Here is an 8,688-nt window from a genome sequence, read left to right on the forward strand (position 1 = left end):
CTCCCTAGTATACACAAAGTCCTGGGTTCATCACAGGCATCATACCAGTCAGAGTTTCACATCTGAAGTTCCAGGTAATCCTTGGCTATTTATTGAGTTGGAGGTCAGCCTGGGCTACATAAGACCCTGTGTCAAAAAAAAAAAAAATGGGGCTGAAGAGATGGCTCAGTAGATAAGAATACTTGCTACTTTTCCAGAGGACCAGAGTTCAGTCCCCAGCACCCATGTCAGGTGGCTCACAACTGCCTGAATCTCCAGCTCCAGGGGGTCTGACACCCTCTTACGGGCTCTGAGGGCACCCACACACATGTGGAATACACGCACAGACATACAGATAAATCAAAATAAAAAAGCAAATCTTGAACCTCTAACCCCACAAGACCACAAAACGTGTTGGTTTTCAAATACTGGAAGATGTTTGTTACATACAATGAAGTTTAAAAGATGATTTACAACATTTACAGTTTTATTAACATGCATGCTGGTCAGTGGTTTGGATTAAAACACATGATAGGTGTCAGTAATTTGTGTCAGACCTAAGTCAGTGTTGTGAGTTCAAGGGCTTGATGGGTTCTAGGAATGTTCTATGCTGCCTTATATTTCTGTTTCTGGCCAACAAATCATCACAAATTAGCACTTAAAATATATTTAAAAAAAACCGTCATATTTCTGGAAATCAGAGACTGGGATGGCAAAGCTGGGCTTTCTGCTCAGGGTCTTCCAAGGTTGAGTGCAAGGCCTTGGCAGACTGTGTTCATAATAGCATCTGAGTTTCTGTCCCTGGTTTTCAGTTTGGACAGATGTGGTTCCTAGAAGTTGTCAGAGAGACCTCTTCTTTTTACCCATTAGCGGGTGGCCATTCCTATATTTAGAAATCCCTTTGCATGTTTCTTGTGCTCCATTCTCAAGGCAGCTCCTCCAGTCCTTCTCAGGTCTGGGATCTCTCTGACACCCCTTCTGACATCAGTTGGGAGGCTCTCTACTTCTCAGGATTCATGGGCTAATCAAGCTTACCTGGATATTGTCTCCATCTTCATGCCAATCCAATCATGTGGCATGACATCACCACATCAATAACATCATATTATCAGCTTCTGTGGGGTAGGGCAGAGATCTTTGGGGCTGTTCTTTTAGAATTTGTGTTTATGATATGTGACGTCAGCAATGGGACAATGTGACTGTGAGTCACAGTGTAGTGCAGTAATAAAGCTAGAAAAGAGGTGGTGGGAGGGTGGGGGTGGGGGTGCAGGTTGGGGGCGGTGAGGGGTAGGCGCTGGTGGTGGTAGAGCTCGTCTTTAGTCTCAGGACTCTGGAGGCAGAGGCAGGTGGATCTCTGTGAGATCGAGGTCAGCCTGGTGTACATAGAGAGTTCCAAGCCAGCTGAGGCTACAGGGAGACCCTGTAAAACAAACAAACAAACAAACAAAGTAAACAAATTCCCATAAAGCTAAAAAGGGTTGTTTTTTCTATTGGGACTGTATATGCACTCTTATCTCATTGCAATCTGATTTAAATACACAAATTGCAACTTTCAAAACACACAGTACGTTTAGAGATTTGGCTCAGTGGTAATAGCAAGAGCAAGGTCCTCAGCTTTGGGGGCAGAGGTTGTGGAAAAGAAAAGAAACAACAACAAAACACGAAGTTTTTAAAATGTGCTTGTTGTATGCATGTATGTGTATTCTGTGTTTGTGGGTGTGAATGCCACAGGTATGTAGATCAGAGGACAACGTCAGGTGTGGACTAGCCTTCCACTATATTTGAGGCAGGGTTTCTGCTCACTACTGACTGTACCAGCAGCTTCTGTGGCCTCTCCTTTCCCTGCCTTCCATTTTCCCATAGGTGTGCTACTGCCCTCAGCTTTCTTGGGTTGGGATGTGAAATCTGTTCCTCAGTGCTTTATCCATTAATCCGTCTCTACATATCCCAAATCACACAAACAGTGTGCAAGACCAAAATCGCTCACTTAAATGAACGTTAATAATGGTTGAGTTAATACTTAAAAAAAAAAAAACTAGACAAAATTTCACTAAGATGATTTCTGCCGTGTTGTGTTTGATACAGGCTCGCCATGGAGCCCATGTTGACCTTGAACTAACAATCCTTGTCTTAGCTTCCAGAATGCAAAACCATATTTTTAAAGATGAATAAGGAGAAATATTCAGTAGATTTGAAGATAATGAACTTACCAATATTTATATAACTATTCTCATGGTATTCATAATAAATTTTATATATTCTGGCTAACAGCTTGTACTGATATAAATTTGTTTATTATTCTATTTTCAAAGAGAAATATAGTGATAAAATTTTGGATTGCCATGACTTTCCATGGTTTAAGAGAAAAGCAGTAAATTGGAAAACATTGCTTTTAAAAAAATTGTTTTATCTATTTTTTATGTTATGAGTGTTTTGCCTGTATGTATGTCATGCAAGCAGCACCTGTGGAGGCCAGAAGAGGGCATTGGATTCCCTGGAACTGGAGTTACAGATGGTTATTAGCTACCATGTGGGTGGTGGGAACTGAACCCTAGTCCTCTTCAAGAATAGTCAGTGATCTTAACCACTGAGCCATTTCTCCAGCCCCAAACATTGCTTTCTTAATAAAACATTTCTTAATAAATGTACTAGACCTGTTCTAAGATTTCATTTGCAAAATTTTATTTATATACCCCTTTCTCAGTATACATCATGTTCTTATGAATTTTAATTAAAAGCTCTCAAAGATTCTTTTTGGCTTAAGAATAATTGAAGAATATTATGGTTAAATGTATAAACCATTATAGTTTAATGGAATTCCATATAAGAAATATTCAAATGAACAAATAACAATTTGATTTCCTGAATATGCCCATTGAGAATTTAATGGGTGTTCCATTCTGAAAGAAAATGTGAAATTGAATTACTGAAAGAAAATGAACAAATCTACCTCTGGATTTAGCCATAACTAAGACGATTTTTTTTTCTCTGTTTGACAATGGTTGAATAACTGATTTGAAAAATTTGAAAATATTGGGCTGAAATTGACTAGAGTTACATTTGTTTACTAACAAGAAATTGTTGTTAAAGCAAAAGGGTAAAATTTACTAAAAAGGAAAGTTGGAAAATTATTGATTATTGGATGAACATTATTATAACAAGGCTAAAAGATTCATTACATATAACTAATATAAAATGAATTTTAATGAGATTAAATTTATTATTGCTAAGGAATATTATATCAGTACTTTTCTTTCTTTTTAAAAAAATATGTTTAGGCAAATGCTCTAAACCCCTAGCAACATTCAAAACCATTTTGCCTTTAAAGTTTTAATGCTATTATACTGGCTCCTAAAACTCAGTCTCATTAACATTCACAAATCCTTTTCTGTAGACTTAAAGCTCAAACCAAACTGTATAATAAATTGGCAGCATTAATTAGGCCAAAGGGAACAGAAACTCTTCCTTCTTTCCACTATTCTTTCTTAAAAAATATTTTGCTTGCTCACCTCCCTCTGTTTCCTGGGCCTGTAAGACCCACAGGTCTCTCTCTGACCCAAAGGCTTCTCTCTCCTGGGTAAGTTGATTGGGCCCTCCCTCCATGCCTTGACTCCCCCAGCCTCACTCACCCATTTGTCTCTCTCACCAGTCTCTCCTCCTAGCCTGGGCCCTGTCCCATTCCTTGTCTTGGTGCCCCAGACACCTGGGGAACCACCGCGCCTTCTTCCTGATCCTGTGCATCCAGACCAACACAGTTTCTTCTCTGGTCCCCAGGGGCACACTGGGCCTGGCCCCACCCTCACCTCCCTCTGCCTCCCTGGGTCTGCACAACCCTCCAGCCTCTTTCCTGGATGCCAAAGCCAGCCTTTCCTCTTCCTGGTCCTTTGCATCCAGACCAACCCAGCTCCTCAGTGCAGTCCCCAAGGGCCCTTGGAGCCACCTCCTGCCCTCATCTTCCTTTGTATTTCTGGGTGGTACAGCCACCAGCTGCCATAGATCAGCATCTTTCCTGGGCCTGGCTACCAGGCCAGTCCAACCCCAAAATTCCTGAGGCCAAAATCTACCTGAAGGGATCCAGACCTTAGGACAAAGCCTGAGAGCATCTGATCCTCATCTGACTTGGGCCTCTGTGGGAACTCCTGAAGAAAAAAGCAATCTGGCCACTCCAATATAAAATCAAAAGAGAGAACTGGAATCTTAGAGGAACCAGCCTTTCATGCCCCCAAATTAAACCACAAAGTTCACAAAAAGAAGCAGACCTAAACTTGAAAGCTTGAGTTCCACACAAAAATCAGAAACTACAAAAATTCACATGTCAAAATTACAGAGAAAAAGCAACGTGAAAAACCAAAACACCATATCGACACCAAATACCAATAGTCCTCTAGAGGAGTACAATGAGAACCCCCTAGAGATAATGCAGGACATGGAACTCAATAGAACAATTATAAACATGATAAAATAATTCCATGAATTTAAAAAGCACACAAAGAAATCAAAGAACTGAAGGAAGATAGGGATAAACTTTTGAATGAATTCAGAAAAGAGAAATATTGAAGACTACTCAGGCTGAAATGAAGAAGGAAGTGAAACACTCAGCAAGCCAATTAGAAAAGACAGGAGAAAGCCTCACCAATAGGAAGAATGAAATGGAAAACAGAGTATCAAGACTGGAAGATAAAGTGGACGAACTAGACCATTCAACCAAAGACTATGAAACATTTAAGAAATCACAATAATGGAATATGCAGGAATTGTGTGACACCATAAAAAGACTAAACTTACAAATCATAGGAATACAGGAAGGAGAAGAATCCCAAGACAACGGCAAGGACCAGATTTTCAACAGAATCACAGAAGAAAATTTTCCAAAATTAAAGAAAGATATGCCCATACAAATACAAGAAGCATATAGAACACCAAACAGGCAAGACCAGAAAAGAAACTCTCCATGGCACATCATAGTAAAAACACTAAATGTACAAAACAAAGAGACAATATTGAAAGCTGCAAAAGAGAAACAAGTCACATATAAAGGAAAACCCATTAGGATTACAACTGACCTTTCACTGCAAACTATGAAAGCCAGAAGAGCCCAGTTTTAAATTACCACAGATGCCAACCCAGACTTCTATACCCAGCCAAAATGTCTATTAAAGTCGAAGGGGAAAGAAAAATTTTCCATGACATAAATAAGGTGAAGGAATTCATGCCACAAAACCAGCCCTTCAGAGAGCTCGGGAAGCAATACAAAGAGCTGAAGAAAGGAATGACTATACCCAAGGAGTTGTGGCAAGAAATTCAATGAAGGTATAACTGTGGAAATGTACAGCTACATCACAAACGTAAATAGAAAGAAAAATGACAGGATTCAATACTCATCTTTCATTAGTAACTTTAAATATTAACGGACTGAACTCCCTAGTCAAAAGACACAGACTAGGTGAACTGATTAAGAAACAAAACCCATCTTTTTGTTGTCTGCAAGAAATGGAAAAAAATATACCAAGCAAATGGCACTAAGAAAAAAGCAGGTTTAGCAACTCTAATATCTGTCAAAATAGACTTTACACTAAAACTAATCCGAAGAGACAAAGAGGGCCACTTCATTCTGATCAAAGGAACAATAAATCAAGAAGATATTACAATCATGAACATATATTCACCAAACTCTGCTGCACCCAACTTCATAAAAACAATACTACAGGACTTTAAGACCCAGATTAATCCCAACTCATTAATAGTAGGGGACTTCAATATCCCACTGTCTCCATTACATAGGTCAACAGGACAAAGAGTTAACAGAGAGACATCTGAATTAAGCAATACCATATAGCAAATGGACTTAACAGACATCTACCGAGTATCCCGCCCAAGCACCATGCCATGCCATGGAACATTCTCCAAAATTGACCATATACTGGGGCACAAAACAAACTTCAACAAATACAAAAAGATTGAAATAATTCCATGCATTCTATCAGACCACAGTGCAATAATGCTTACAATCAACACCGGAAGAAACCCTAATCCCCACATGAACACATGGAGATTAAACAACACACTCCTGAATGATGAATAGGTAAAAGAGAAATTAAGAAAGAAATAAAAGTATTCCTGGAATTAAATGAAAAGGACAATACAACACAACAAAAGCTCTGGGATATGCTGAAAGTGGTCCTAAGAGGGAAGTTGATAGCTCTAAGTGCCCACATAAAAAAATCAGCAAGAACACAAATAAATGACTTAACACTGCAACTCAACACACTTGAAAAGCAACAGCAAATGATACCCAAACCCAGCAGACAAGAAGAAATAACAAAAATCAGGGCAGAAATTAATGAAATTGAAACAAAGAAAACAATACAAAGAGAAAAGAAAGAACAAACCAACTGCATAACTAGTAGAAAAGAAGAAATATCAAAAATCAGAGCAGAAATTAATGAAATACAGAGAAAACAATACAAAAACATCAATGAATCTAAGAGCTAGTTTTTTGAAAGGTTAAAAAAGATAGACAGACCCTTAGTCCAGTTACCCAAAAGAAGGAAAGAGCAAATCCAAATCAACAAAATCAGAGATGAAAGGGGAAACGTCAGAACAGACATCCAAGGATCCAGACCTTTATAAGGGAATGCTTTAAAAACCTAAGAAGAGAGCAACAGGTTAAACATACCCATAACATATAAAGAAATTGAAACAGTAATACACCGCCCCCCACCACGACTAAAAACAGCCCAGGGCCAGATGGATTTACAGCAGAATTCTATCAGACATTTAAAGAAGATCTACATCCAATACTACTTATGAAGCCAGCATCACTCTAATATCAAATCCAGGTAAAGATAAAACCAAAAAAGAAAACTATGGGCCCACATCCTTAATGGACATCAATGCAAAAATTCTCAGCAACATACTTGCAAACCACATACAGACACACATCAAAAAGATCATCCACCACAATCAAGTCAGCTTTATCTCAGAGATGCAGGGATGGTTCAATATACGTTAGTCAATAAACATCATAAACCATATAAATGGGCTCACAGATAAGAACCACATGGTCATCTCAATAGACGCAGAGAAGGCCTTTGACAAAATTCAACATGCATTTATGCTCAAAGTCCTAGAGGGAATTGGACTGGAGGGAACATACCTCAACATAATTAAAGCCATATATAACAAACCCACAGCCAACATAATACTAAATGGAGAAAAACTGGAAGTATTCCCATTGAAATCAGGACCAGACAAGGCTGTCCACTATCCTCACTTCTCTTTAATATAGTGCTTGAAACTCTTGCAAGAGCAAAAAGACAAAAGCAGGAAATTAAAGGAGTAATAATTGGAAAAGAAGAGATCAAATTATCCCTTTTTGCAGATGATATGATTTTAGGATTAGGGTTAGGGTTAGGTTCTGGATTAGGGTTAGGTTTAGGGTTTGGATTAGGCGAGGGTGAGAGTTAGGGGTAGGGTTACGGTGAGGGTGTAGGTAGAGTTAGGGTGAGGGTTAGTGTAGGGTTAGGGATTGGAGAGTTAGGGTTAGCTTTAGTGTGAGGGTTAGGGTTAGTTTTAGTGTTAGTGTTAGAGTGAGGGATATGGTTAGGGTTAGGGTTAGGGTTAGGGTTTGCATTTGCGTTAGGGTTAGGGTTAGGGTTAGTGTTAGGGTGAGAGTTAAGGATAGGGTTAGATTCAATGCAATTGCCAATCAAAATCCCCATGACATTTTTCACAGAATTGGAATAAACCATCTTGAAATTTATATGGAAGCACAAAAGACCTCGAATATCCAACACAACCCTGATCACTAAGTGCAATGCTGGGGGAATTACTATACCAGATTTTAAGCTGTATTACAGAGCTATAGTCATACAAACAACATGGTACTGGCACAAAAATAGACCCATAGATGAATGGAACAAAACTGAAGACCAAAATATGAGTAAATATGATTTCAGCCACCTGATGTTTGACAAAGGGGACAAGAATATTCACTGGAGGAAAGACAGCATGTTCAGCAAATGGTGCTGGCAAAACTGGATATGCACCTGTAGAAGAATGAAACTAAACCACTGTCTTTCACCCTGCACAAAAGTCAATTCCAAATGGATCAAAGACCTCAATGTAAAGCCTGAAACTCTGAAACTATTGGAAGAAAACATTGGGAAAAACCTATAAGATATAGGTGTAGGAAAGGATTTTCTTAACTGGATATCAACTGCTCAGGAAACAAGGGCAAGAATTACCAAATGGGACCTCATTAAACTAAAAAGCTTCTGCACATCAAAGGAGGCAACCACGGAAGCAATCAGAAAACCCACAGAATGGGAGAAAATCTTCACCAGTGACACATACAACTGAGGTTTAATATCCAGAATATATTACAAAGTCAAAAAACAGAGAGTCAAGACAAGCAACCTAATTAAAAGATGGGATAAGGAGTTAAACAGAGAGTTCTCAAAAGAAGAAGTAAAGATGGCTATGAAACATCTTAAAAGATGTTCAACATTACTAATAATTAGGGAAATGCAAATTAAAACCACTTTAAGATTTCATCTTACCCAAGTTAGACTGGCTAAGATCAAGATAACAAATGATACCAAATGTTGGAGAGGATATGGGGAAATGGGAATACTCATCTACTGCTGGTGGCGCTGAAAACTTGGTCAACCCCTATGGAAAGCAGTGTGGAGAATTCTTAAAAAACTA

The sequence above is a fragment of the Nannospalax galili genome, unplaced genomic scaffold (genome assembly GCF_000622305.1).
Source record: "Nannospalax galili isolate Female #2095 unplaced genomic scaffold, S.galili_v1.0 scaffold293, whole genome shotgun sequence".
Lineage (NCBI taxonomy): Eukaryota > Metazoa > Chordata > Mammalia > Rodentia > Spalacidae > Nannospalax > Nannospalax galili.